A 26,429-nucleotide genomic window follows, 5' to 3' on the forward strand; every position below is an offset into this window, starting at 1 on the left:
TCCCCTGCCAAAATCCTGAAGGTGTAAAAGAAGGTAGGGAAAAATAAAGAATGTAATAATGGATGCCCAAACTCAATAGGTATATGTACATTTTGGTTATGACTCATACTGAAATGATCTTTCTGATGGTGCTGTTCTATAGTTCAGAGTGATAGCCTCACAACATCAAGGGAGAAGGGAGAATTGTGGTAAATTATGCTCATGACCTATTTTAATCCTTGAATGGAAAAAATAATAATCTCTGTTCTTAGAAATACCACTGAAGAGACCAAATGAGTGATCAAGAAAATCAGTTTTATACTGCAGACCATACTTAAAACATATCTTGACGTAGTTGTTCCTCAGTTCCAGGCAGTTCCAACTGACAGATTCATCTGATCATTTAGATCCTTTCCAATCCAGATTCTGTCCTAGTTATGGAGCAAAAGCTGCTTGCTTGCCCTGATAGATAATCTTTGCCAAGTATTATATGAATGAGTGTGACTTTGTTGTTACTCCTGTATTTCTCAGCAGCTTTTTATACCATGGTATTGAACATGGTATTCTTCTCAGGGGGACACTGGACTTGTCCTGCCTAGAGGGAGGTGCTAAGAGTTCTGCATCCTGTAGTCATTGACTTATAGTATATTGCAGGGATCCATTTTGCCCCCATGCTATTTAACATCTACATTAAATTGCTGGAAAAATTCATCTAAGGGTACAGGCTGCAATGTCCTCAATATGCAGATCACACCCAGCTCTACATAAGAACATAAGAACAGCCTTGCTGCTGGTTCAGGCCTAAGGCCTATCCAGTCCAGCATCCTATTTCACACAGTGACCGACCAGATGCCTCTGAGAAGCCCACAGGCAAGAGGTGAGAAGCCCTCTCTCCTGCTGTTATTCTCCTGCAACTGGTATTCAGAGGCATCTTGCCTCTGAGGCTGCAGGTGGCCTATAGCCACCCAGCTAATAGCCATAGATAGACCCATGTTGTGAGCCAAGCCTGATTTGTACACTAGATATGCTCTGGAGCTAGCATATGAAATTAGGCTTGTTTCACCAGTGTCACAAAGTGACCATGTATAGTCTGGGCATGAAAGTAGAAAGAAGACCAAAACACTCTCAAATAATTCAGTGGGCTTTATTGAATATAAAAGAGCAAGAGCATCAACCTAACTGAGCAGAAAACAGAACAATCAATCAGAGCTACTAGTAATATTTCAATTATAGCTAGTAATAACATCAACCCAGTGTTCCTAACTATTACATGTGTGTGCATGCATTAAGTCAGTAATAAATCTTCCTAAAACCTAAAACCAAATCAGAGACAGATGGAAAGAGGAAGGTGGGGTGAGGTAAGGAAGGGATGGTAGGGAATCAGGAGTTAGTAGAGGGAGGCAGAGGCGTAACTAGGGAAAACGGCGCCCAGGGCAAACACTGAAATTGCGCCCCCCCCTCCGCCGCCCCCCAGCACCCAGAGCCTTTGGATGGATAGGGCGGTAGTATAGAAATGTAATAAAAATAATAATAAATACCATTGGTGTGCATTTTTTTTGGTCTCTCTCCTAGCAAGAGAGAGCCTGGCCCTGCAGGAGGCAGCCGCCTGCTGCCGTGTGTCCTCCGAGGCGAGGGGATGGATGTGGGCGGCGGGGGAGCAAGCGGAGTCTGGACTCGTCCCCATAGTGGCGACGGCCACCAGAGCAACGCCGAGGCCTGCCGTGTGGCCCGGCATCGCTAAACAACTGAGATGGGGCAGGAGTGAGGGTGAGCAAGCGGCAAGCAAGGTCCTTGACTTGCTACACCGCGGCGGCGGCCAGTTCCGCCGCGGATGTAACACAGAGCGCAACGCCAAGGCATGCCGTTCGGCCCGGTGTCACTTCTGAACTGCAAGGCGCGCCTTCACAGTTTCAAGCTTTGGCGTGCAGGCGCACCTTGCAGTTCAGAAGCGACGCCGGGCCAAACGGCAGGCCTCGGTGTCGCGCTCTGTGTTACATCCGCCGCGGCTCCGGCCGCCGCCGCGGTGTAGCAAGTCAAGGACCTTGCTTGCCGCTTGCTCACCCCCACTCCTGCCCCATCTCAGTTGGTTAGCGACTCTGGGCCACACGGCAGGCCTCGGCGTTGCTCTGGTGGCGGCCGCCATTATGATTATTTTTTAAAGCCACGTTTTCTACTTCTAAAATTCAAAATTACTGATGGACTCTGAAGATATCTTACTGCCACTGCTCACAGACTTCACACCACAGGCAAGAGCCAAAAACTGACAGTCCTTTGTCTTGCACCAAAAGCTCAAACCTCTGGCAAGACCCAAGGCAAATATACATGTGGAGAGGGCAGAAACAAACACTCTCTCAGATGCTGACCAGCTTGTACAAGGTAAGAATATAAGAACATAAGAACAGCCCTGCTGGATCAGGCCCAAGGCCTATTTAGTCCAGCATCCTGCTTCACACAGTGGCCCACCAGATGCCCTTGAGAAGCCCATGGGCAATAGGTGAGGGCATGCCCTCTCTCCTGCTTTCCTCCCCTGCAACTGGTATTTAGAGGCATCTTACCTCTTAGGCTGGAGGTGCCCTATAGCCACCTGACTAGTAGCCATTGATAGACCTTTCCTCCATGAATTTGTCCAAGCCCCTTTTCAAGTAGGAGGAGAGCTGGTCTGGAGGAGGAAAGCTAGTCTTATGGTAGCCAGCATGAATTGTACGCTTTGCTAAGCAGGGTCCACCCTGGTTTGCATTTAAATAGGAGGCTACATGTAATGTAGCCTCTCTCCCTAATGTAAACTGCCCTGAGCCATTTTTGGAAGGGTGGTGGTATAGAAATCAAATACATACATATGAGTACAGTAAGATATTCCCTTAGGGGATGGGGCAACTCTGGGGAGAGGAGCTGTTTTGCATGGAGAATGTCCCAGGTTCAGTCCCTGGCATCTCCAGGTAGGAGGGGAAAAGGCTCCTGCTTGAAACCTTGGGAAATTGCAGCCAGTCAGTGTAGACAATACTGAGCTAGACAGACCTTTTATAATAAAACTGCAATCCTGTGTACACTGACTGGGAAGTCAAGCATCTTTCCCCCCGTATACATACACAACATGGCACTCTGGGTTCCTGAGGGCACAAACAGCAACTGAACTCACAGTAATGTAATAACATAAAACAAGCATATTCATGCAAATATGGATTAGCAGAAATATTTCAACACACAACTTAACATATTCCCACATCCTCAGAGGCGTAACTAGGGAAAACGGCGCCCGGGGCAAGCACTGAAATTGCGCCCCCGCCCCCCCCGGCATACATCTGACTGACACACATGTGTTTTTTCCTCACAACAACCCTGTGAAGTGTGCTTGTATCTCAAACATCAGAATTATGATGCATTAAATGATGATACATCCTACATCATACTTAGGTTTTTCCTCACAACAACCCTGTGAAGTTGGCTTGTATCTCAAACATCAGAATTATGATGCACTGAATGATGATACATCCCACATTACACTTAGGTTTTTCCTCACAACAACCCTGTGAAGTTGGCTTGTATCTCAAACATCAGAATTATGATGCAATGATGTAACATCCTACATTACACTTAGGTTTTTCCTCACAACAACCCTGTGAAGTTGGCTTGTATCTCAAACATCAGAATTATGATGCACTGAATGATGATACATCCCACATTACACTTAGGTTTTTCCTCACAACAACCCTGTGAAGTTGGCTTGTATCTCAAACATCAGAATTATGATGCACTGAATGATGATAGAAAATGGCGCCTAGGGCAAGCACTGAAATCCCCCCCACACACCCCCATCCAAACATCTGACACGCATCTTTCAGAAAACTTGCCTTTTATCATAATATTAGCTCACACTGCCAAAACATTTAAAACTAGCTTTCATTTCTGAATAATGCATTTCCCCATAGAAACCTCAAATATATACTTGCATAGGTGAAAAATCAAGAGAAAATCAAGTTGAAAGGCTTGCCAGTACAAATGAACTAAAAAGAGTGGATGGAGTTTTCCACTGCTTCTGAAGCTCTGCAGAAGTGGTTTCCCACCCCTGAATCTGCTATTCCACTACAACTCCCATCATCCACTGTCTTTTGCCATTGTGTCTGGGGATAATGGGAGTTGAAGTCCAACAACATCTGGGGAATAAAATTTGAGGACCCCTGGTCTAGACTATCGGGAAGCTCTACACACGTTTCTCAATCTTTGATGCATATTTAATTTAATATAATTCAATTTAGTTATACTTAAAAAACAAAATAAATCAAAACCACCACCCCCACTGCAATTATTTATCCCCAATGTCCGTTTCCAACACACACACCCCAGAACCAGGCATAGTTCAGACTTTAATTAAAAGGAACCAATTATTTAATTTGGAAGGGAAAAAGAAGAGGGTGTGTGTGAAAAAATCTAGTTTTTAAGCTAAACACACACATCAGTGCATAACTGGCCCATTAATAATAAACACCAGTTACTGCTTTGGGCATCATTAATTAACAGCAGTTACAGTAATTACACAAGTTTTATGATGTGTGTTCCTCCTTTTACCCCACATGCTTGGATTGCTCTCTGTGTGTGAGAATTCTCTCTCTGTGTGTGGTTTGTCTCAGACACACACAGAGATAAATCTCACAGAGAGAGAGCAATTCAAGTTCCCTCCCCTCCCCAACTAGAAAATACTCCCCACCTAACTGCCCCATCCCCTCGGCTCCCCCTTGGATTAACCAAAAACCAAACACACATTACCTCCAAGTGCCATGGCCCAATAAAGAACAGATTAATTTGGACACCATTTTTGTTGTGCTGGAGAGGTGGCTTTTAAAAACAATTATCTGCCCTGAAACGACCCTTCTCATCACCTGTCTCTTAAGAATTACAAATTGCACAGAACTCTGTAAGGTGCTTCTCTCTGCAACAGAGAGCTTCTCTCTGCTTTTCACTCAGCATATCAAACAAACTCTCCTCAGAAGTCTGTTTTGCAAGTGTTACATTTCACAAAGCAGAAATCGCTCCCCTTAGACCTCACCAGATTACCCTGAGGCATGAGAAGACCAGGGTCACTTTCCAGGCACAGAAGAGGTGTGGAAGCTTCAGCTATTTTTTCTGAGTGAAGGAGACTGCTTCCTGGAACTCCACCGAGTAAATGCACCAGGCATTTTCAAGCAAGCTTTCCCGACCACGCACAGAGCTAGGGGAAAGGAAAGCGGCTGTGCTACTGCTTCAAGTTCTCCCAAGACAGAAGGCGCCACACTGGCGCTGCAAAGTTAAATGAATTAATGAAAGCGGAAGGGGAGAGGACTAGGAGGACTGCTGGAAGCAGAGGGAGAGAGAGGCTAGGGGAGGGATCAGAGCCAGATGCACATTGCACCCAGCCTTCTGCTCTGCTGCTTGTTACTCATGCTGTGGAAGGAGTCAGATCTCACGACTGGTGAGTCGCGCGGGGAGGGGGCAGGGGGCGAGGAGTGAGCGATTGCAAGCTGCAATTTGCAAGCAGGCAAACTTTAGCAACTTGCAAGCAGTCAACTTGCAAGCTTGCAAACTTTAGGCACCAAGTGCTGCCTGGAGCTGAGCAATGGGGGGGGCGGTGCCGGGACTGGGGGAGACTGCGCTTTGCAGACTGCTGGGGGGGGGTTTTCACCAAAAAAAAGTTTTTTTGCCAAAGACAGGGGATGGGTGGGGGCACTTTTTGGCGCCCCCCCACGTGACTCCAGGGAGTGGCGCCCAGGGCACGTGCCCCCCCTGCCCCCCCTATCGTTACGCCCCTGGAGGGAGGGGGAAAGGGAAGTGGAGACCAAGGCTGTAGAAGCAGCATATTTACCAGTATCTGGCGTGGGGCAGCAAGTGTACAGAACTTGGGCCCGAGGCTTGGGAACGATGAGGCTTCAGATAAAAAAAGCTGGTGCTGGATTTCACAGACAGAGTTAGCCCTTGATTCTTCACCCCACGGCAAGAATCACTGAGCAGTCTCTTGCCTGCAGGTCCTAGGCCTCTGCTAGCTCTGCAGCTAGACAGCAGGCACTTGGGATGCACACATGAGCAAAGATCTGCTGGTTAGGCAAAGCTTGCTTGCTTGCCATGTCTCAGAGTCCCCTTTTTATACAAACTGGTCCTTTTGATGTGTCATGAATCTCAAAAGTGCAAATTGCTGTTCTTCTCTAGATCCTGTCTTCTGACAATTATTGATCCATTCAGGATATTAGGTCAGTCCAGGGTAAACAAGATCTGAGTTCCATCTCTTGTTAGCTGCTATCAGAAAACATTGTATTCTTGTGTTCTCCAAACATCTGCATTTCTTAAGCTGTTGGTTTGTCTTTGCTTGTGAGGGCAGTCCTTGATCCAGGATAGCCCATGTTCTTTGCTTGAGAGGGCAGAGTCCTGACCCCAAAGAATGTTAACAGTCAAAAGTATATAGAAAGAAACTATATGTGTGAGACAGCAATTAAATCATTTTCTGTTGTGTATCTCTACCTAGGGTGTAAAGCTGAAGGTGTTAGAAAAGAAGAAGCAAAGCTATATGTGTGAGACTAGTTAGTCAATGCATCTGACTAAGGTAAAATAATAGGGGTGATATCAAACATGGTAAACATGGTCAGAGGAAGATGGGATTAGCCTATGGCTCTTCCAAAGTCATTACCTGAGAGCAAAGCTCAGACAGTTTTAGGAGTTAATCATTGAACTCCATTGAACTCCTGTTGCAAGGAGTTCACTGATTCCTTGCAACAGGAAATCTCTCAATGGAGTTGCCGGCAAAGTCACACAGGCCTCAGCCTGGCTTGCTGGGCTATGAGTTTGGTGGCACAGGACTGGCAAGCAGCAAGTGGGAGGAGGGGGAAGGGGATGAGCAGTGAGTGACAAGTGAGGGGCCTTCTGCAGTCCTTGACCCAGGGTAGCCCATGTTCTTTGAACACATACACCCAATTAGAGTTATCGCCTATGCTGATCTGGTTAGGGATCTTCTGCAACCTTGTTCAGATAGTATCACACTCCTCTTTAAGGACAAAGCCCACAGCTTCAGGATTCTTCTGGATCTGACATTGTCCTTGGCAGCCAGGAGGAGCTCTTACCAGTTTCAAATGGTCTGTCAGCTGGAGTGCTCCCTAGAGAAGGCAGGTGTGACCTTGGTCACCCATCTATTTGGTTGCATTCCAGTTGGACTAGGTAAAGTATGCTGTTGAGTCGGTGTCAACTCCTGGAGACCGCAGAGCCCTGCGATTGTCTTTGGTAGAATACAGGAGGGGTTTACCATTGCCATCTCCTGTGCAGTATCTTCCTTTCAGCATCTTCCTATATTGCTGCTGCCCAATATAGGTGTTTCCCATAGTCTGGGAAACATATTAGTGGGAATTCAAACCGGCAACCTCTGGCTTGCTAATCAAGTCATTTCCCTGCGACTACTGTGCTTTAAACAGGGCTGCCTTTGAAGATGGGTTGGAAGCTTCATTTGGTGAAAAATGCCACTGCAAGAATGCTCGTGGTTGTGCAGCAGTGTGAAAGCATACAACCAGTTCTGTACAAGCTGCACAGGCTAAGAGCTTGCTTCTGAGCCCAATTCAAAATGCTGGTTTTAATGTTGAAAGCTCTAAGCAGCCTAGGACTAGAATACTTCAAGGACCATCTGTGCCCATATGAACCTAGCTGGTTCTGTTCTTACAGGTTCTGTTCTCTGGCCTGCCCTAGTCTCAGACCTTGTAACCAGAGACAGTGGCTGACATCCAGCCTACATTGCCCCTGGATAGTCCTAATGAAATTAAGTAATCTTTTAGAGTAACTCCTGAGTAGTACTACTGAGTAACTCAGTCTAGATGGCACCTCTGAAATGTCCTCCCTATGGAAGCACCTCAGGCCCTTCCTCAGCAAGGTTTCAAAGACTGGTAAATGCCTAGCTGTTCTGGCAACCTTTGCAGAGGGGGTATTAAGTTGTTTTATGCTGGTGTTGACTGCTGGCTGCTGTTTTTGGATGTTTTAAGCTGCTATTCTTTAGCTGGGTTTTATTTCATTGCTATTACTATGCCTCTACTTCTTAAACTGTACTTTTGGGGAGAGTCTGGGTTGCCTGAAAGGCAGATAAGGCCACTTTTTAATTAAATGAACAAAAAATAATTAACACTGCCAGATATCCATGATAAAGGGCACTTGCACAACAAATAACATTCCACTACAGTAAGAAGATTACATAGCTGCATGAAGACAAGGAATGCTTGAAATTGTACTCTTGTGTGCAAGATATATTTGTGTGCAAAACATATGAGGGGTGTCACAGGTTGTGTGTGAAAGGAACTGAAATGCAATCCAGTCTGGCTAAAGTTTTGCTGGTATTGATTGTTAATATATTACTGTCACTTTAAAAGGGAAACCCTAGTGGATCTCTGGGGAAAGGGAGGGAAACCCCGCAAATAGTTTTAGAGTTGGGCTAGAAAGAGAGCAACCAGGTTGTAAAAGTATCTGCTGAGCTGTGAAGCAATAAAGGTTTGGTCCCACCCACCCAATCTCCTTGCATTGTGTGATGAAGTATTGTGTGGTGTAGCATCCTGGCTGGCTCACTCTGGTGAGCAAGCCAGGAGTGAATTTTACATACTTCAGCCCCAAGAGATGAACTTGTCCAGTTTTGGGCGCTTTCCAGACTAGTTACTCATCAGCAGCAAAATGCCTCCATCCAAGCAAGTCACATTCAAAACGTAAACAGCAGGTGGAGCAGTCTAGCAGCAACTAACAACCCAAATAAACAGCAGCTTTTTCACACCAGATATACGACGTCCTAGCTCTATTTCACAGTGATTAAATTCGAAACAAGGCATTGGAAATGTGAACGGCACTCTGCGGTCCGCGTAGGGACTGCAGTGTCATGACACAGGAAGTGTGGAAGCACACTTCTGAGATACATCCTGACCCCATTGAAGGGTCTAGTCTGGAAAGCGCCCTGGAGGACTGAGTACTAAGAGAGATAATTTCCGAACACCATAATACAGAAAGAGGGACCTTGTTAATAACTGCAAAGGCAAGAGGCATTATGGCTGATAATGATTTAGAAGGCCTTCGGAGTCAAGCCGCATATAAATTAATTAATTAGTTAATTAATTAATTAATAAGGCCTGCTTATGGAAGTGGAAGGATGTTTGTATCAACTGCAGAAGGAGTAGTTAAAAGAAGTGTGTGACTCTGGGCATTTGGGGGCCAAATCATTCTAAGATTGTAACCAAGAGCCATTTTGCTTTACTCAAATGTGCAGGAAACCCTCTGCAAATGGACAAACTGAGACTGAGACTGTTTCACCAGCTTGGCCTGCTAGACTGAGGGTGAAGTCCAAAAGGCGTACAGTGTGGCAGAAATAACAGAAGCTGTAATTAATGCTATTTATTTAATTGAGTTCCTCAGAGAAAGAGCGGGATATAAATGTAAAAATAAATAAAATAAATAAATATTTCCCCTGCACTTAGCCTCAGAAGCTATCTGGAAGGGAAAAAAGATCTCAGTCTTAGCAAAAATGAGACACATTATGATATCCTACCATCAGGAAAAGGATGCAACAGAGCTGTACTTATCCTTGTCAAAAGCAGTTCAAGAACCCCAGGAGACACCCCCAACAGACACCCCAGGGATTTCCTAGTCAGACTAATTGATTTGAGACAAAAAATTCTGTTTGCCTCCCAGGAAGCAGACTCTGGCTTAAAATATGACCTTGCCCTTCTACAAAATATGTTACTCCACTGACAAGACTTATTTATATACCACCCAAACCCTGCATCTCCAAGCGGTGTACAACAAATACCATACAAATTAAACAAAATTAAAAATGATTAAAACATTAAAAACCCAACATTAAAAACTATTAAAACTATAAAACTAATTAAAAGCCTAGGTGAACAAATGTTTCTTCAGTGCCTTTTAAAGAGCCAGAGATGGGGAGGCTCTTATTTCAACAGGGAGCACATTCCAAAGCCTCAGGGCAGCAACAGAGAAGGCCCGTCCCTGAGTAGCCACCAGACGAGCCAGTGGCAACTGCAGATGAACCTCTCCTGATCTCAGTGAGTGGTGGGGCTCATAGAGAAGAAGACATTCTCTTAAATACCCAGGGCCTGAGCTGTTTAGGGCTTTATAGGTAACAAGTTGAATTTTGGCCCATTGAATAACGGGCGCTAGTAACGGCGCTCCTGGCCCCCCGCCGCCATTCCCCCTCCCTCCGCCGTTCCCCCCCTACCTTTAAGGGCCAAATCGGCCCAGGCACTTGCCCCCGCCAGGCCGGGGAGACGGAGACCGGGGGCAGAGCGGAGGCCATGTAACTTTTTAAAAAAAATTTACTCCCGCGGCCGCTGCCGCCCGCCCGCCCACCCTCCCTCCCAGCTCCCGAGTCCCCCTTACCCTGGCCGACTGCTGTCGGCCGAAGACAGCCCTTAATTTAAGAGGCAGAGAGGAGCTCGCAAGCAGAGCTCCTCTCTGTGCAAAGCCTCTTGCCGAACTGCCGCTTTGGGCGCAAGGGACGCAAGCGCCCAAAGCGGCAGTTCGGCAAGAGGCTTTGCACAGAGAGGAGCTCTGCTTGCGAGCTCCTCTCTGCCTCTTAAATTAAGGGCTGTCTTCGGCCGACAGCAGTCGGCCAGGGTAAGGGGGACTCGGCAGCTGGGAGGGAGGGTGGGCGGGCGGCGGCCGCGGGAGTAAATTTTTTTAAAGGTTACATGGCCTCCGCTCCGCCCCCGGCCTCCATCTATTTTGGCCGAGGCGGCGGCTCTGCCGCCGCCTCGGTCACTTTCCCGCCGCCTCCTCTCCGGCTTCTTCGGGGCGGCCGCTTCTGGCCGCCCAAGATGGCTGCCGGGTGCCGGCAAGCGTGTCTCCCTTGCCCTGTTCTGCGCCTGCGTGAAGCGCAGGCGCAGAACAGGGCATGGAGGCACGGACACACGCTTGGTGTCCGTCCACGGACAGACACCAAGCGTTTTATTAGAGAGGATAACCAGCACCTTGTATTTTTCCCAGAAACTTATCGACAGCCAGTGTAGTTCTTTCAACACAGGGGTAATCTGGTCTCTCTGAGATGACCCAAAGACCAACCTGGCTGCTGCATTCTGTATTAACTGCAGTTTCCAGACTATACAATGGCAGCCCTACCGCATGGCAGTGCCTCCCACCCACAAACCGCTCAGATGTTCCAGAAGGATATTATGGTCGACAGTAGCAAAGGCTGCTGCGAGGTTCAAAAGGACCAACAGAGTCACACTCTTGGAGAACATGCATCAGGCTGACCAAGGCAGTTTTCACCCCATAGCCCACCTGGAAGCCAAGTTTGAAATGGATCTAGATAATCAGTTTCCTACAAGACTACCTAGAGCTGAGAGGCCACACTCTCAATCACCTTGCCCAGACATGGAAGGTTGGAGACAGGCCTGTAGTTGCTTAACTCCAAGGCTGCTTCAGAAGTGGTCTAATGATTGCCTCCTTAAGACAAGGAGGCATCCTGCCCTCCCTCAGAGAAGCATTTATAATTTCTACCAGGCCCTCTACAACAGCCTCCATTCCAGACAGTATAAGCCATGTCAGAAAGGATCAAGAGGGCAGGTAGTAGACCACTCAAATGCAAGCAACTTGTCCACTTCTTCAGGAGTCACAAACTGAAACTGATCCAAGGTCAGCACATAAGAGGAGCTGCTGGACACCTCGGCATCAGACTTTAACAATTGTGGACTGAATCTAAGTCGGCCCAAATATGAGAGATTTTGTCCACACAAAAGTTCATTAAAAACTAACAGTGAGTAACTGTTGGTTCCAAGTTCTGATTTAAGGGTGAAGAGTCACACACTAGCCACTTCACAACCCTGAACAACTCTGCCAGACATGAACTTGTGGATGCAATATGGGCAAACGAGATTCGCTTATTTGCAGCACGTATAGCCTGAGCATAGATTTTGAAATGCATTCTATGTAATAATTTGTCAGATTCCAGTCGAGTCTTTCTCCACTTGTGCTCTAGTCATCTACCTCACCACTTTAGCCTCCGTAGTTCTTCCTTATACCAAGGGGCCCCATTTGAAGTGGATCAGAGAAGATGCTTAGGAGTGATCATGACCACTGCCCTGGTAAGTTGGCTGTTCCAATACTCCATCAGGGCATCAAGAGGGTCACTGACAGAGACAACACTAAATCCCTCCAAGCTTTTTGGAATCCTATTGGATCCAGTAACCTTCTCTGGCAAACCATCCCCTCATCCCTGTGGATGCTGCCCCTCGCCCCTGACGGTGGTGGTCCGTCCTTGACAATGGGGAAATCACAGGAGTCCCCACCCATGGAACAGCACCCTGTTCTGAGTGAAAGACCAGATCAAGCGTGTGACCAGCAACGTGCATCCATTCTGAGACCACTTGGGATAGGCCCATAGTTGTCATGGCTGCTATGAACTCCTAGCCACCCTGACAAATTTGTCCCTAAGTGAACATTGAAGTCCCTCACCAGGCCCGTCCTTAGGGCGGGGCGACCGGTGCTATCGCCCCAGCCCCACACTTGGATGGGCCCCACGCTGGCGGCAGTACCACCGCTGCAAGCGGCGAGCACCTGCTCGCTCTTGGCACAGCAGCCTCGTGCAATGTGCTGGCCTCGGTTCCAAGCAGCACAGCAACAAGCCATCATGTGAGCTTGTAGGGGGAGGAGCAATGGCGACAAAGCACACCAGCAGTGGCTGAGCGAGTGGTGAGCCACCTGCTTCTCCACTTGCTCAGCAGCCTCGTGCTGTGTGCCCTCCTCAGCTTTTGGTAGTGCTGTGGCGGCAGCAGCCATGTGTGCTGGCTGGGGGCAGGGGAAGGGGGAGGGTGTGTGCGTCTTGTATAGCAGAGGATGGACCATTGGAGACTCGGCCTGCATAGCAAACAAGAATCACCTCACGGCACCTCAAAGATCAGGGTGGGGGGCACAGCCGGCAAGAGCCTGCAAGAGATGAAGGTGGGACTCTCCCCACTTGCCCAATTCACTCCCGATCTCAGAAGTCACCCCACATTGGGCATCTCCCCTAAGCTAGGACCTGTCAACCCCTTTGCTTCTCGTTGGAGGCAGATCTCCAAGAGTCGCAGATGTATTGACACTCAGTGGGTTGAGAAAAGCTCCCTGCAAAAGTTGTTGCCTCTGCACAAGGCTGGGTATGATAGCAAGTGGTGGGCAAGGAAAGGGTTCTGGCCAGAGCGGCTAGGCTGTCCCTCCTGCAAGCGGCCCCTCACGGACGCATAGATAAACCCCGTCTGTCTGTCTTCTTAAAGCGGTCTGGAGTGTGGGCTATCCGGCAATGAGAAGTCTCAGAGTGAACTCCTAGGGCTTCTGCGCACCTGCCTCTCCCACCTGCCTGGGATAGGGAAGCACAATGCAGAGAAGCAAAAGGGACAAGATATTCTCTCTCTCTCTCTCTGTGTGTAGAGAGGTGTTTCGGGTGGGAAGAAAAGGGGTGGGGTGAGGTGGGAAGGGAAGGAGTGCATAAGAGGGAGTGTGTGTGTGTGTGTGTGTGTGTGTGTGTGTGTGTGTAGGGAGGTGTGGGGGTGGGAAGGAAAGGAGCGGGGTGGGAAGGAAGGAAAGGAGTGCATCAGAGAGAGTGTGTGTGTGTGTGTTTAGGGGGAGGTGTGTGCATGGGAAGGAAAGGAGTGTATTAGAGGGAGTTTGGTAAATGTACCTAGGTGCAGCTCTGCTGTGTTAAACTGTGTATGTTTGTTTCTTGGTTTTACATAAAATATAGATTTATTTATTTGAAATGTTAAGGGGCCCTCACCCCACACATGCTGATTCTCCCCCAGCCCCGCATCCCCTAGGGACAGCCTTGTCCCTCACCACCTCAAGCCTGGGAGACTCCAATGCCAAGCCCGAGATCAAGTCCACCAGCTCAGTTAGGGACTCTGTTGGGCAGTGGGGCAATCAGTATGCCAACAGAAGTATGCCAGACAGAAGCCCCAGTCTGTCCCTGGTCCCCAGACTTAAGTACACACATTCAATGAAGTCAGACACTTCGACAGGGATCCTGGCAAGGGAGATGTTATTCTTATAGACCACAGCCACTCCACCTCCCCGCCTACGTCCCCTTACTTGCTCCTCAACAGAGTACCTTGGAGGGAGAAGCTGGGACCATACTGGGCCACCAGCCTCTCCCAACCAAGTCTCTGTGATACATACAAGGTCGGCCCCTTCTGTGAGAGGTTATTAATTTTTACCCCAGTGGGTTAAACAGCAGAGCACTAAGGAATGGGCACACACTCCAATTACAGAGTGGGTAGCAGAGAATGGTTTAGTTGTTGCAGCTATTTAGAGAAAACACATGGAGATCCTTGTAGAACTAAACACTAAGTATTTATTGGTTAAGTACACTTGGATAGGAAAGACCTAAAACTAATCTAAAGAACTACATAATGAATAAGTAAGGAGGGAGAGAGATGTTTCCATCTGCTCTCTAGGAGGAAAGGAATGATTGTTACTCAGCACAGGAAGTGCTGAAGAGTCAGATCATAGAGTGGAGAGAAGTAGAACAGTTAAGGAGACCCTTACTTACTATCCCTACTCCCAATGCCCCTGGTGGTCATTAGGATAGTTGGTGCAAAAGGTCGATGCACTGGAAGTCCATCTCCAACACCTTCATCCAGAATCAGATCATGGATGATTTCAGGTTTTTTCCTGGACTGACCTGGCATTACAAAGGAGCAAGATGAAGCTCTGTGGGTGGGTGGCACTGCTCCCCAATGTCAAAGAGCTGGCAGGACAGCCAGAAGGGGAAACAGCTATTGATTTTCTGGTTTCCCCTTCCCTGCAACGGCCTGCTGACCTGCCAACATTACTTCTTCTGTTCCCCACCACCACTGGAATAGTTGCCCCATAATCAGTAAATACCCCATCTCCAGACAAACCCAGGCCCATTAAAACTGAACTCACTCAGGATTTAAAACAGAAGCCAAATTAAAAATACCCACCTACCACTATCACACCCACAAAGGATCCTGGGCCAGGCAGCCTCACTCTCATTATCCCCTTTGGTGGCAACACCACCGGTGGCAGGCCTACTGCCACAGATAACGTTCCTATAAAGGCCCAGAGCTGGGCAGATGGTACCATGAACTGCTGAATCACTCACCCCTGGCCCCAGTCCTGCACACACTTCCCACAGATGTTCAGCAGAGGCAGTAGGCCACAGTCCCATAGGGTAATCAAGGAGCAGACAGGTAACAGCTGAAGGAGCAGGCAGCACACACACACACACACACACGGGCTCTCACCCCATGTGAGAGCTTCTAATTTAGGAGTGATAATATCCGGATCTTGATGCAACCTCATTTAAAGGACAGCCAGATCACTGATGACCTTTTATTTGAAAACCTGAACATGGTTGTCAGTAAAGAACCAGAAATGGGGAACTGCGGCCTTTGCTAAGACTGGGAAAAGTCTAACTGTGCAACACCTACCTCTAGAACCTGAGCCTGAAGAGAATGCCATATTACCACTCAAGCAAAATAGCCTTTTCTTGCTGAATGAGATGGAGGAAATTAAAGACATCCTTGAAGAAATTAAAGAGGTTAAAGCTGAAGTCAACTTTTTAAAGTAAGCTGTTCAGAGTGCCAACCAATGTGCAAATTATGGGAATACAAGAGACACTAACAGCCAGTATCAAAGAAGGGGTTTCAGAACTTACCAACAGACTAGACAAGGGCAATAATTGTTTCCAGTGTGGAAGTGAGGAACACTACCAATCAGGGTGTTGTGCCAGGAGGTTACCTCAGAAAACTAGGCGGGAAATGACAGAAGCTCATTTCAAAGGGACTAGGAATGGCCACTCAGATAGCATGGTCCCAGAATCAAAACAAGCACATTAGTCTGACTAGGAAATCCTGGGGTGTCTCTTGGGGTTCTTGAACTACTTTTTAAAGGATAAGTACAGCTCTGTTGGATCCTTTTCCTGGTGGTAAGATCTCATAATGTTTCTGTTTTGCTAGGCTGAGATCTCTTTTCCCTTCTGGATAGCTTCTGAGGCTAAGTGCAGGGGAAATAATCTTAATTACAGCTTCTGTTATTTCTGTCTCACTGTACCCCTTTTGGACCCCACCCTCAATCTGATAGGCTAAGCTGGCGAAACTTGGTCTCTTTGTGGGACTTGATCATCTTCCAGGAATACTCCTGAGGAAGCTTAGAGAACTGCTAGAAATAGACAATGAACTGAAAGCAGCCAATAGGACTCCAATATTCTATGAGGGATGGATCAAGGCCCAGTTTCAGTTATCCTTAGATGATGGCATCTTGACTGTTCCTATGCTTGTCAGTTCATATGAAATGGAGCATGTGATCACTGGCAACAGCGTTATTGAGGAGGTTGTAAAACGTCTTAGCAGTTCAATCAGGAAAGCACCTACATCCAAGTTCCTCAGCTGAAGGAAGCATGATTTTCCACATATTGACACTGGAAAAGTGGAGACCTTAGTAAACTTCATTAGAGGCAACAATTCTGGTCAATAATGTGGCCTTAATGTAGGGAAAAGGGATGTACAGATTCCTAAAGAAAAGACCATGTATGTGAAGTGTTGGGCCCATGTACAGCCTCACCAGGAAAGCCTGACTAATATATTTGAACCAGATTCAACTGCACTGTGGTCTGAGGAGAAGAAACATTGGGGAAACATTGGTCCGGATACCAAGAGGAGCACCTTGCCAAGTAAACATCCCAGTTAGTAACCCCACCAAAAAAATGATTTCCTCCTTAAGAGGACGAACCCCACCAGGAAGTCTCCACAAGACAAATCTGAAACTCCAGTGGATATTCAAGGACTGGAAATATTTAAAGTAATGACTCAAGCGCCAACAGCAACAGGCCTGAGCATTTTGAATCCCATTAGATCAGGAGCGAAGCCACCATTGCGCGAACAGGTTCGAAGAACCTGGGCTGCTGCGCTTCAGGGGCTGCGCCTCATGACCCAGCCACGCCCTTGCATCTGATGTCAGACACAGGGGTGTTATTTCGCTCACAAACAGGGTTTAAAGGCAGGGAGAGCCGCTCTGGTCACGCTGCGAACATGGCGCTGTCTGGAATTAGCTTGCAAATGGGGCCACACTGCCCTGTTTGCAAGTTAAGCTATGCCCCTGCATCTGACGTCAGGTGCTTATATCTGAAGCAGGGGGCAGGGATAGAGCCACAGCGGCGGGCTGAACCCAGGCCACCGCTGGTCTCCCTCCGCCCCTGCATTAGATGAAGGGAGAAGAAAAGATGTTGTTTGAACAAGCTGTGGATCTAAGTCACCTCTCAGGCGTATAGAAGGAAATGGTCCAAAAGATGTTGAGAGAAGAATCAGTTCCCAAATTCCCACACTGTGCATGCATATCATCTGCATGACCAGCAACCAGTTCAGAAGACATACATCTCAATCCTACACTTATATAAAGAAGCAAAGGAATATCTTTAAGACCTCATTAGCAAAAGATACATTACAAAATCAAAATCTTCATACTCATCTCCAGTGGTCTATGTTCAGACTACTGGGAACTGTTGGGAACTGAACAGGAAGACAATATCAGATAGGCAACCCATTTCCCAAATTCAGGATGTGTTTAACGGATTAAGGGGCAATACTTGGTTCTCTGTTCTCTGTTTTGGATCAAGGAAAGGCCAAGGATATATCAATGAACAAAGTCACCTGACTGCTTTCATCTCTCCCTGGGGGCTATATGAGTGGATCCAAATCCCATTCAGATTGACTAATGCACCTGCTGCCTTCCAGAATTATATGGAGGAATGCCTAGAAAGATTTGCATTCCATATTTAGACAATGTCCTAGTTTACAGTGGCACATTTGAGGAACATGTGGAGAATGTGAGAAGGTGTTACAGTAGCTCCAGAAATATGGCATTAAACTCAAAGCTTCTAAATGCAATATCTTTAAAAGAGAAGTGCGCTAGCTGCCTCCATTTCTTGAGATAAATGATTTCATAATGGTGGTACATCTGCTGGTAACCTCCAGGCTCGACTACTGCATTGCACTCTATGTGGGACTGCCTTTGTATGTAGTCCGGAAAATGCATTTGATCCAGAATGCAGCAACCAGGTTGGTCTCTGGGTCATCAGGGAGAGACCATATCACTTCAGTATTGAGAGAGCTACACTGGCTGCTAAAAGGTTTCTGGGCAAAATACAAGGTCCTGATTATAACCTATGAAGCCCTAACACCTTAGGCCCTGGGTATTTAAGAGAATGTCTTCTTTGCTATGAATCCCACCACCCATTGAGTTCATCAGGGTTCATCTGCAGTTGCCACTGGCTCATCTGGTGGCTACTCAGGAATGGGCCCAGTGTTCTCTCTAATTTTTTTCATCTGTGTGCAGAATGAGTTTTGATCTGGGCGGCAGTATCAAGGCAGTGTGTGTGCATGTGCATTCAGAATGGGGCCTTCCTGATTCAACTTGAGCGGATCTAAAATGAACCGAGCAGACATCCAAAAACTTGTGAGCGTGCGCACATGTGCTCGCTTTAGAGGGAAAACTGGATGGGCCTTCTTCATTGTTGCCCCAAGGCTCTGAAATGCACTCCCTGCAAAAATAAGTGCTTCCCCATCTCTGACAACTTTTAAAAAGTCTGTCAAAACTCATTTGTTCACCCAGGCTTTTAATTAGATACTGTTTTGATATTATGAACATTGTCCTAAATTTTAAATTATTGTGTTTTTAGCTTTTTTATTGTGTTAATTTGTATCTTATTGTGAGCTGCCCAGATACAGGATATAAATATGTCAAATAAATAAACAGATACATAATATTTAGGGATGGTGGTGTTTGCTGAAGGTTACAGAATGGATCCTGCTAATACCCTGGAAGAACAAGCTCCAAAGGCCAGCATGACAGTGAAGAGGAGAAGGACCAGTAGCAGTGAATAGCAGTGGGCAGTGGGATGATGACTGCAACAGACAGGTGGCGCTGGGTGCCCACACTTGCCACCTGCAACACACTCATGATAAGGTGATTGCTCCATGTGCCTCATGATAAAAGCACCCCGGTTGAGAAATTTGTCAGATAAAAGTATCTGGAAGGTTTTGAAGGGCTTTCAAATACTTCCCAGAGGCAGTGAGAGAAATAATAATCAGGAGAATCCTCTGGGTAAGATACACATCTTTTCTCCTTTGCATTTGACTCAGAAGCATAGAGAGAGTAAGCATGAGTAATCACACTCTGAGGGAGGTCTGAAAAGTCCCTTGGACATTTTTGCTGCTCACCTCCAAATTAATCCTTTCACATTGCTGTGAGTGATCCCTCACTGTGGTTTTGTACTAAGGTGATGCCTGGGAAAAACGAGGCATGAATTGTGTCCTCATACTTCCTGGTGTTTCTTTCCTGCTGCTTCCAAAGAGGGACCTGATGCATATATGTAATGAAATAATTAATTGGATGCCTAGTTAAGACTGCATCTGATTGATCTTCTATTCATCTACTTCTTCCACCCCATCCACCACAATAGCAGCAATAATTGGCGGTTCAGATGTTCAATGGTCCTGCAGCAACAATACATGTGATAATGTCGGGGCCACTGATGTGAACATGCCTGCTCCATTTAAACAGAGTTTTGTGGTGTGTGTAGAGGGAATGATTAGGATGATCACTCCTCTTACACAAGTAAAGGACATGCCACAATCACATCAGCATGTCCTTGAATGACATTGAGGTAGGCACATTCAAGCTAGTGGCCCCAACGTTATTGCTCATGTAGGACTGCTGTGGGCACATTGATCATCTCAACTTTCTCTACGTCTCCATCTAATAAGAAGTTTCTAGTAATAAGATGGCAGTTGAAGAACCTAGAGAGGGGAAGTCTTTACCTCAGCATTTTCCTAGGAGCTGTAAGCCTCAGGAAGAACAGGAAACAGCAAGGGAAGCACATCAGGGAACACTGGCTCCACCCCTCAGGCGGAGAGATAAAAAAGAAGAGGCTGACGGACAGGAGAGGTCATCTTGTTTCAGAACTCCTGAGAAAGGACTGGCACTAGTAGTTGATCAATGGCAATGCTATCTCCTTGGGCTGTTATCTGGTAAGGCATTGAATTAGTTATCACTAGGCAGACAACATAGGCTTAAAATCAACAAAATGATGAGACGGTGCCAAAGGTGGCAGGGGGCATTTGGCAATGGGGTGCCTTAAACAGGCCTGAACCACAGTCTAGGGATGTGCAAACCAATTTGACCTTGAGATGGTTCGACATTGAACTGGTCCGGCTCGAGGTTGAGCTGAACCCCCCAGGCAGGTACGGGGCCAGCTCAGGGGTTCTACCATTTTTAAAAAATGTTGTACTAATTGCCGGGTTCAGCAACCTTGGGGGGTGCTGCCACAGCCATGGGGTGGAGGGGCTCTGGTGGTTCCCCCTCCCCCTGCTGCCCCTCCCATTGCTAGCCTCCCCCAGTCTTCCAAGGGCTGTTTTGACCCATTTGGGGGCTGTTTCAGCCCTTTCTAAGGTGGCGGTGGCCATTTTGGAGGCTGCCGAGCATGTGCCCTGGCCATTTGCATGGCTGGGTCATGACCCAGACACGCAAATGGTCCACGCACACATGTGGCGGCCTCCAAAATGGCCACCACCACCTCAGAAAGGGTTGGAATGGCCTGGGTGGGACCAGTGGGGTGGAGGTGCCCCCCCCAGCAGCACCCCCGAGGTGGTAAATCCACCACTTTTTTAAAAAAAACCACAAAGAAAAAACATCCCTGGCACCCCTAAACTGGGCCTGAACTAGCTCAAATTCGAGCCGAGCCAGGCCCCTCATTCAGGGTGCCAAAACTGAATATGCCCACTTTGCTTCAAGTCCAGGAACCGGAACTAGATCTGGTTTCATGCACATCCCTACCACAGGCCTGAACCCTCTATGTCTATTTGGGGCACCAGGGGAATTCCAAACACTCATTACTTATGGTCCTTTCCCCACATCTATTTGTGGAAACATGAAAGGTCACTCAAACTTGTCAAAAATGGAGTGGAGATAGAAGAATTTCTGACTCACTGCATCAGCATTATTTCTCCTTTACCTGGATTCCAAGGCATGTGGTGGAATGGGCCTCCGTTTTTCTTTTTTCAGATTGGTGCAGCCAGTCACTCACATTGCATGAATCTTGTTCTCACTGTGTACATTTCTGGTAATGGGAAACTTACTCTTTTAGTCAGGCAGGTTACAGAGTAGTCTCTTATAAACTTCCTGCTGTGGTTTCCATTGTTCCTTGTTCCCATCAACCCACAGCAAAAGCGGGTGCTCCCAAAGCAACCCACCAATACAAATACATTGTGTGTGTTGGAAAAGTATGGTGATTCTGTACATTTGTATGATTTGCATTTTTTGTTTTATAAAATTCATGTAACAAAAAGGTAAAAGAAAAATAATAAGAAAGTTAGTACAATATCAGTGCTTTGGGTCATGACTATCACTTGCCAATAGATGAGTTAATATAGCAATAAGGCAATTTCTTCTTTCCATTTTTGGCATTGGGGAAACCTGAGTTCAAATCCTCATTCAGCCATGAAACTCACTGGGAAACTCTGGGCCAGTAACTTATCTCTCAGCCTAACCTACCTCACAGGGTGGATGTGAGAATAATGAAAACAATGTATACTTCTCTGGGCTTCTTGGAGGAAAAGTGAGATAAAAATGCAAATAAATGAAATGAAATGAAATGAAATAACCTTGTGCATAATCAAACAAACCACTGCACTCCCATTTATGCATTTGTTGTCATACTCTTATTTGCACTCTGGTACGCAATAGATCCACAAGAATGGAACCTCACCAATTTTGAAATGTATGTTATTATTAAAAATATATGATATAGTATAGAAAACAACCCTCAAATGAATGAACTTCCTGTATTGGGTAGGTTCTATTCCCATTCCCATGGTAAGCCATTTGGGATGAGAGAGAACATCCTGTTTCTCTTTGGAAACTTTGGTATTGTTTCCCTTTGCAAACTCAATTGATATAGAAAGATTAGTGTCAAAAAACAGTCTGAGGCCCTGAATAGTTCTGTATTCCCTAATTTGGGCAGATGAAACCAGCTCCTCCCATAATATTAGATCTAGTGTTTTCAATGAGTAAATTATTCAGAAGCACCTGAACTTGCAGAAGCAGGGATTTTAGCAGCAGAACAAAGGCAGAAAGATAACAACAGCAGCAACCACAACATGTCAGTTTCATTAAGCCTGGCATCTGTGGATCAACCAACTACAGTACATATCTGGAAGGATACAGATGTCCAACAAAAGCGGGGTGGGGTGGGGTTTGAGCTTGGTTCCAGGTGGAGATACAGAGGCAGGATGCATGGCACTGAATTTCACTCAACTGCCAATGAAGATTCTGAGATCATGGGTTGCATGACAGACAGGTATGGCAGAAGATGGTCTACAGCACCATGACCAGTCTATCACTGCCCATCACACAGTTTGTGTGAGCAATGGCAGCAAGGCAGTGCTTCTTGTGCCTGAGATGGCCCTAAGATATGAGGAGCTAGGTTCAGGAAATGCTGAAGGATGGCTGTGGAAGGAGGTTCGTTGGGTAAGGGTGAAGGTTGAGAAAGTCAATGGAAGAGGAAGTGGGAGGCCTTTGAAAAGGATTTAAGGGTGAAATAAAGGTATTTAGGCACATAGAAGTCAATGAAGCAGCAGATGGTACTGAGGTGGAGCAGTGTTCACCTGAATTGCCCCTCTTTCGTACGTGTCCAAAGGAAGTGTGTGTCCAAAGACAGCTGACAAGACACTAAAAGAAGCATGTGACAATTGTGGGAGTCTGACTTGTAGAATGCACTTGATCAGTTAACAGACCTGTGATAATTGCCTTTAGGTCAATCACAGTGTGTCTTTTCAGCTTAAATGCTGAGAATGCATTTTTTCTGTTGCTCTTGAAAACAAGAGCTCTAGTATGGAGTCCCACAAAGCTCCATACTGTCTCTAGTGCTTTTTAACATCTACGTACATGAAACTGTTGGGAGAACTAATCAGGGGATTTGGTGCAGGGTGTTATCCGTATGCTGATGAAACCCAAACCTATTTCTCCATCATGTCAGCATCCCTAAATGCCTGCCTGGGGGCAGTGACAGGTTGGATAACCAACTGAGACTGAATACAAATAAGACATAGGTACTAATGGGGTGGGTGGGTTTGGAACTCAGAAGACAGCTTTGATCTACCTGTCCTGGGTGGGGTTATACTCCTCCAGAAGGAACAGGTACACAGTCTTGTTGTGCTTCTGGATCCAAAATTCTCTCTGTTGTCTCAGGTTGAGGCAGTGGCCAGAGGTGCTTATCAGCTTTGGCTGATATGCTAGCCATGGCTGTTTCTTGAGACAAATTACCTCAGAATAGTAGTACATATTCTGGTAACCTCCACACTTGATTACTGTAATGTACTCTATGTGGGTCTGCCTTTGTATGTAGTCCGGAAACTTCAACAGGTGCAAAATGTGGCAGCCAAGTTGGTCTCTGGGTCATTTTGAAGATACCACATTACACCTTCACTAAGAGAACTGTACTGGCTACCAATATGTTTCTGGGCAAAATACAAGGTGCTGGTTATAACCTATAAAACCTTTCTTTATGATCCTCACTGCACGTTAAGATCATCTGAGGAGCCCATCTCCAGCTACCACAGGTACATCTGTTGGCGATTCAAAGGCGGGCCTTCTCTGTAGCTGCTCCTGGGCTGTGGAGTGCACTCCCTGCAGAAATCCGTAATTTGAATTCATTATTGGCCTTCAGGAGAGCCAGTTTGGGCGATAAATTAAGAGGCCAACAGAGGGAGGGGAAACTTTGCAGACCTCCCCCACAGCCTTTAGGAAGCCCCCCCCCCAAGGGGCCACAGGTAATTTTTTTTAAAATTAATATAAGTTAGTGAGAGCCACTGCCTGTCAGAGTAGACAATGCCAAGCTAGATGGAGTGTCTGACTCAGTATAAAGCAGCTTCCCACGTGTCTAAGTTGCTTCTGTAAATCTTCAAGAAAGGCAACAAGCATCAAAAGCCCAGTGTATGACTATCAGAATTCAGCACTTTATGGCTTTTGAGTTTTTGTTTAAAAAATAAATTAAAAAATTTCAAATATCTCTCCGGCCAAAAGGAATAGAAAGGTATTTCCAGACTTGTTGTTTAGTCTGGAACTGTGATACTATGTTTATTTGGTATATGTGTGCGCTACACAATGTAGTTCTCCATCCTTTGTCAGTCTGTACTGTTGATGGAACTGCCTTGGGGATGATTGGTCAACACCCCCAGTTTGGGCAAATGTGGGGAATTTAGCTCAAAAGGGGAGACAGTTCCAAACAGTTTTAATTTGTGCAAGTGTCTGAACTCAAGAAAACTGGCTTGGGAGAGAGGTTTTAATTAACAAAAGAGTTTATTGTAAGAACAAATAAAAGTAGTTTTTGCTACAGTAAGAATGCAAACCCTACAAGTATCTTTAGTCAAAGTCTGAAGAGCTGGTGATAGGCAGACCCACTACAGCACTAGCCTACATATTCATTAAAATGATGCGGTATAGCCCTGAGGTGAAAAATTGGACTGTACCACTTCAGGGTTGGTAAACCCCTCCTGTATTCTACCAAAAGAAAACAACAGGGCTCTATGAGCGGCAGGAGTAGAAATCAACTTAACTGCACACTTTAACTTTACCTTTTACTTCAGGGTGCATGTGGGAATCAGGTTTTTGAATGTTTTTGAGCGTCCCCCTTTCAGGTTTGAGACTAAAATGTGGGAGACCATATATGCCACCCGGAGTTCCTGAGAAGAAGAGTGGAATACAAATGTAAAAAAAAATGTCAAAGTAATTATTTCTTTGTTTCTCAGTTGTTGAGTGCAGGGGGTTCACAGACTTGGGTCCCGAGGTGTTGGACTACAACATCCATCACCCACAGTGGTTTTTTAGCTATGGATGATGGGAGCTGTAGTCCAGCAACATCAGAGGGCACACATTTGAAAACCTCTACTGTAGTGAATTATGCTCCCTGTAGGGATCAATCATGGATGGCTCAGTCAATAGGGAGGCGACAATTTTGGGGACTGTTGGAGAACCCAGTTTACTGCTGAATTCTTACAGGAACCTTGTGCTGATTTTGTGTGGGAGGTGGGCTTGTTTTTGTATTTCCCTCCTAAGTTACTTTTCCCCACCCTACTGGAACAAAGCAGTTTTTATTCTAAGTTTGCATCAGATGTTTGGACAGGGGCGCAATTTCAGTGCTTGCCCTGGGTGCTATTTTCCGTAGATACGCCTCTGCTCACAAGTTGCCACTGCAGGAGATTACTCTGGAGTGGAATCATAATAGTCAGAACAGGAGGACCTAGCAGGGCTGGCCCTAGGATTTTTGGCACCCTACGTAACATTTGCACCCCAGCAGGGAGCTCTTGCCCTCAGCTCCTGAAAAGACCAACAGCTTGAGACGTTTTATTAATCTTCTGTAATTTGCTTCTTTTAATATTGTAGACCACTTTGGGTGCCTTTGTCAAGGCAGAAAGGCGGTATAAACATGTAGTAAATAAATAATAAATAATTTGACTTTGGCACTTCTGCAGCCAAGATGTCTAGAGCCCTAGCTTTAACTTGAGCCATGCAGGCTTCTCTGTACTGTATGGCGGTGGTCATTTTGGAGGTGGTCATTTCTCTGTATGGCGGTGGTCATTTTGGAGGCTGCTGTGCATGTGCATGTGCAATGGCCAGGTCAAAAAATGGCAGCTGCCAGCACAGAGATTCCTGGAAGGGGCCCCAAATGGGACATTTGAGACTGGGGAAGGGCCAGTGGGGGGAAGGGGGACCTCAGGACACCCCTTTGTGGCCACAGCTGCACCCCCAGAAGCCTCACAATGGTGGTAAGTGCCATTTTTTTGGTTATTTTTTTTCTGTCCACCCCCCCCCCCCCACACACACATCCAAGGAGGGCCCAAACTGGGTCAGACTCGAGCCACACCAGGCTTGGCTCTAGTGTACACAGAACCAGACCAGAATTGGTTCAGCTTAGATTCTAGTTCTACTTGAACCAAACCAGGTTTTCCAGTTTTACTGTATGTACACCCCTATACCTGAACTTCTATTGCCTATGCATCTCTCTACTCAGCAGTGCAGGACCTGCAGTCCTCAGGCCAGCCAACTTCTCTGTCTCCCTGAGAGGCAGCCTTTAATGGTAGTGTGAGGAGCTTCCCTCTGCAACCAACCAGGCCCAACTGCAGCCAAACCAACCATCACGTGCACCACTTACTTCCTGATTTGGGTCCAGGGACTTGAGAAACCAGGATGGAGGCTCCTGCCTGAACAGCCACAGCAGTAACAGAGCAGAGTAAGACAGGGAGGGGGCAGGGCAGAGCACACTGAGCGGGGAGGAAAGCAAGCCAGAGACCAGCTAGGGGGCAGACCCTGCTCACTTGACTTCCACATCGGGAGCCAGGGGTAGCAAGGTTGGAGTGGGCCCAGAGACAAGATTTTAAAATGCCCCCCCCCCCATTTAAGCTTAGCTCATG

General features: G+C 46.6%; 1 long non-coding RNA gene across 1 annotated transcript; it reads left to right on the forward strand.

Annotated features, from left to right (window-relative positions):
- The first annotated feature begins 1,939 nt into the window (after nucleotides 1-1,939).
- On the forward strand, nucleotides 1,940-9,423 carry LOC128341704 (uncharacterized). Its single transcript, XR_008314518.1, has 3 exons — nucleotides 1,940-2,355; nucleotides 6,467-6,544; nucleotides 9,221-9,423. It is a non-coding gene; the product is annotated as an uncharacterized LOC128341704 (long non-coding RNA).
- The last annotated feature ends 17,006 nt before the right edge of the window (nucleotides 9,424-26,429 follow it).

This window comes from Hemicordylus capensis, chromosome 2 (assembly GCF_027244095.1).
Source record: "Hemicordylus capensis ecotype Gifberg chromosome 2, rHemCap1.1.pri, whole genome shotgun sequence".
Lineage (NCBI taxonomy): Eukaryota > Metazoa > Chordata > Lepidosauria > Squamata > Cordylidae > Hemicordylus > Hemicordylus capensis.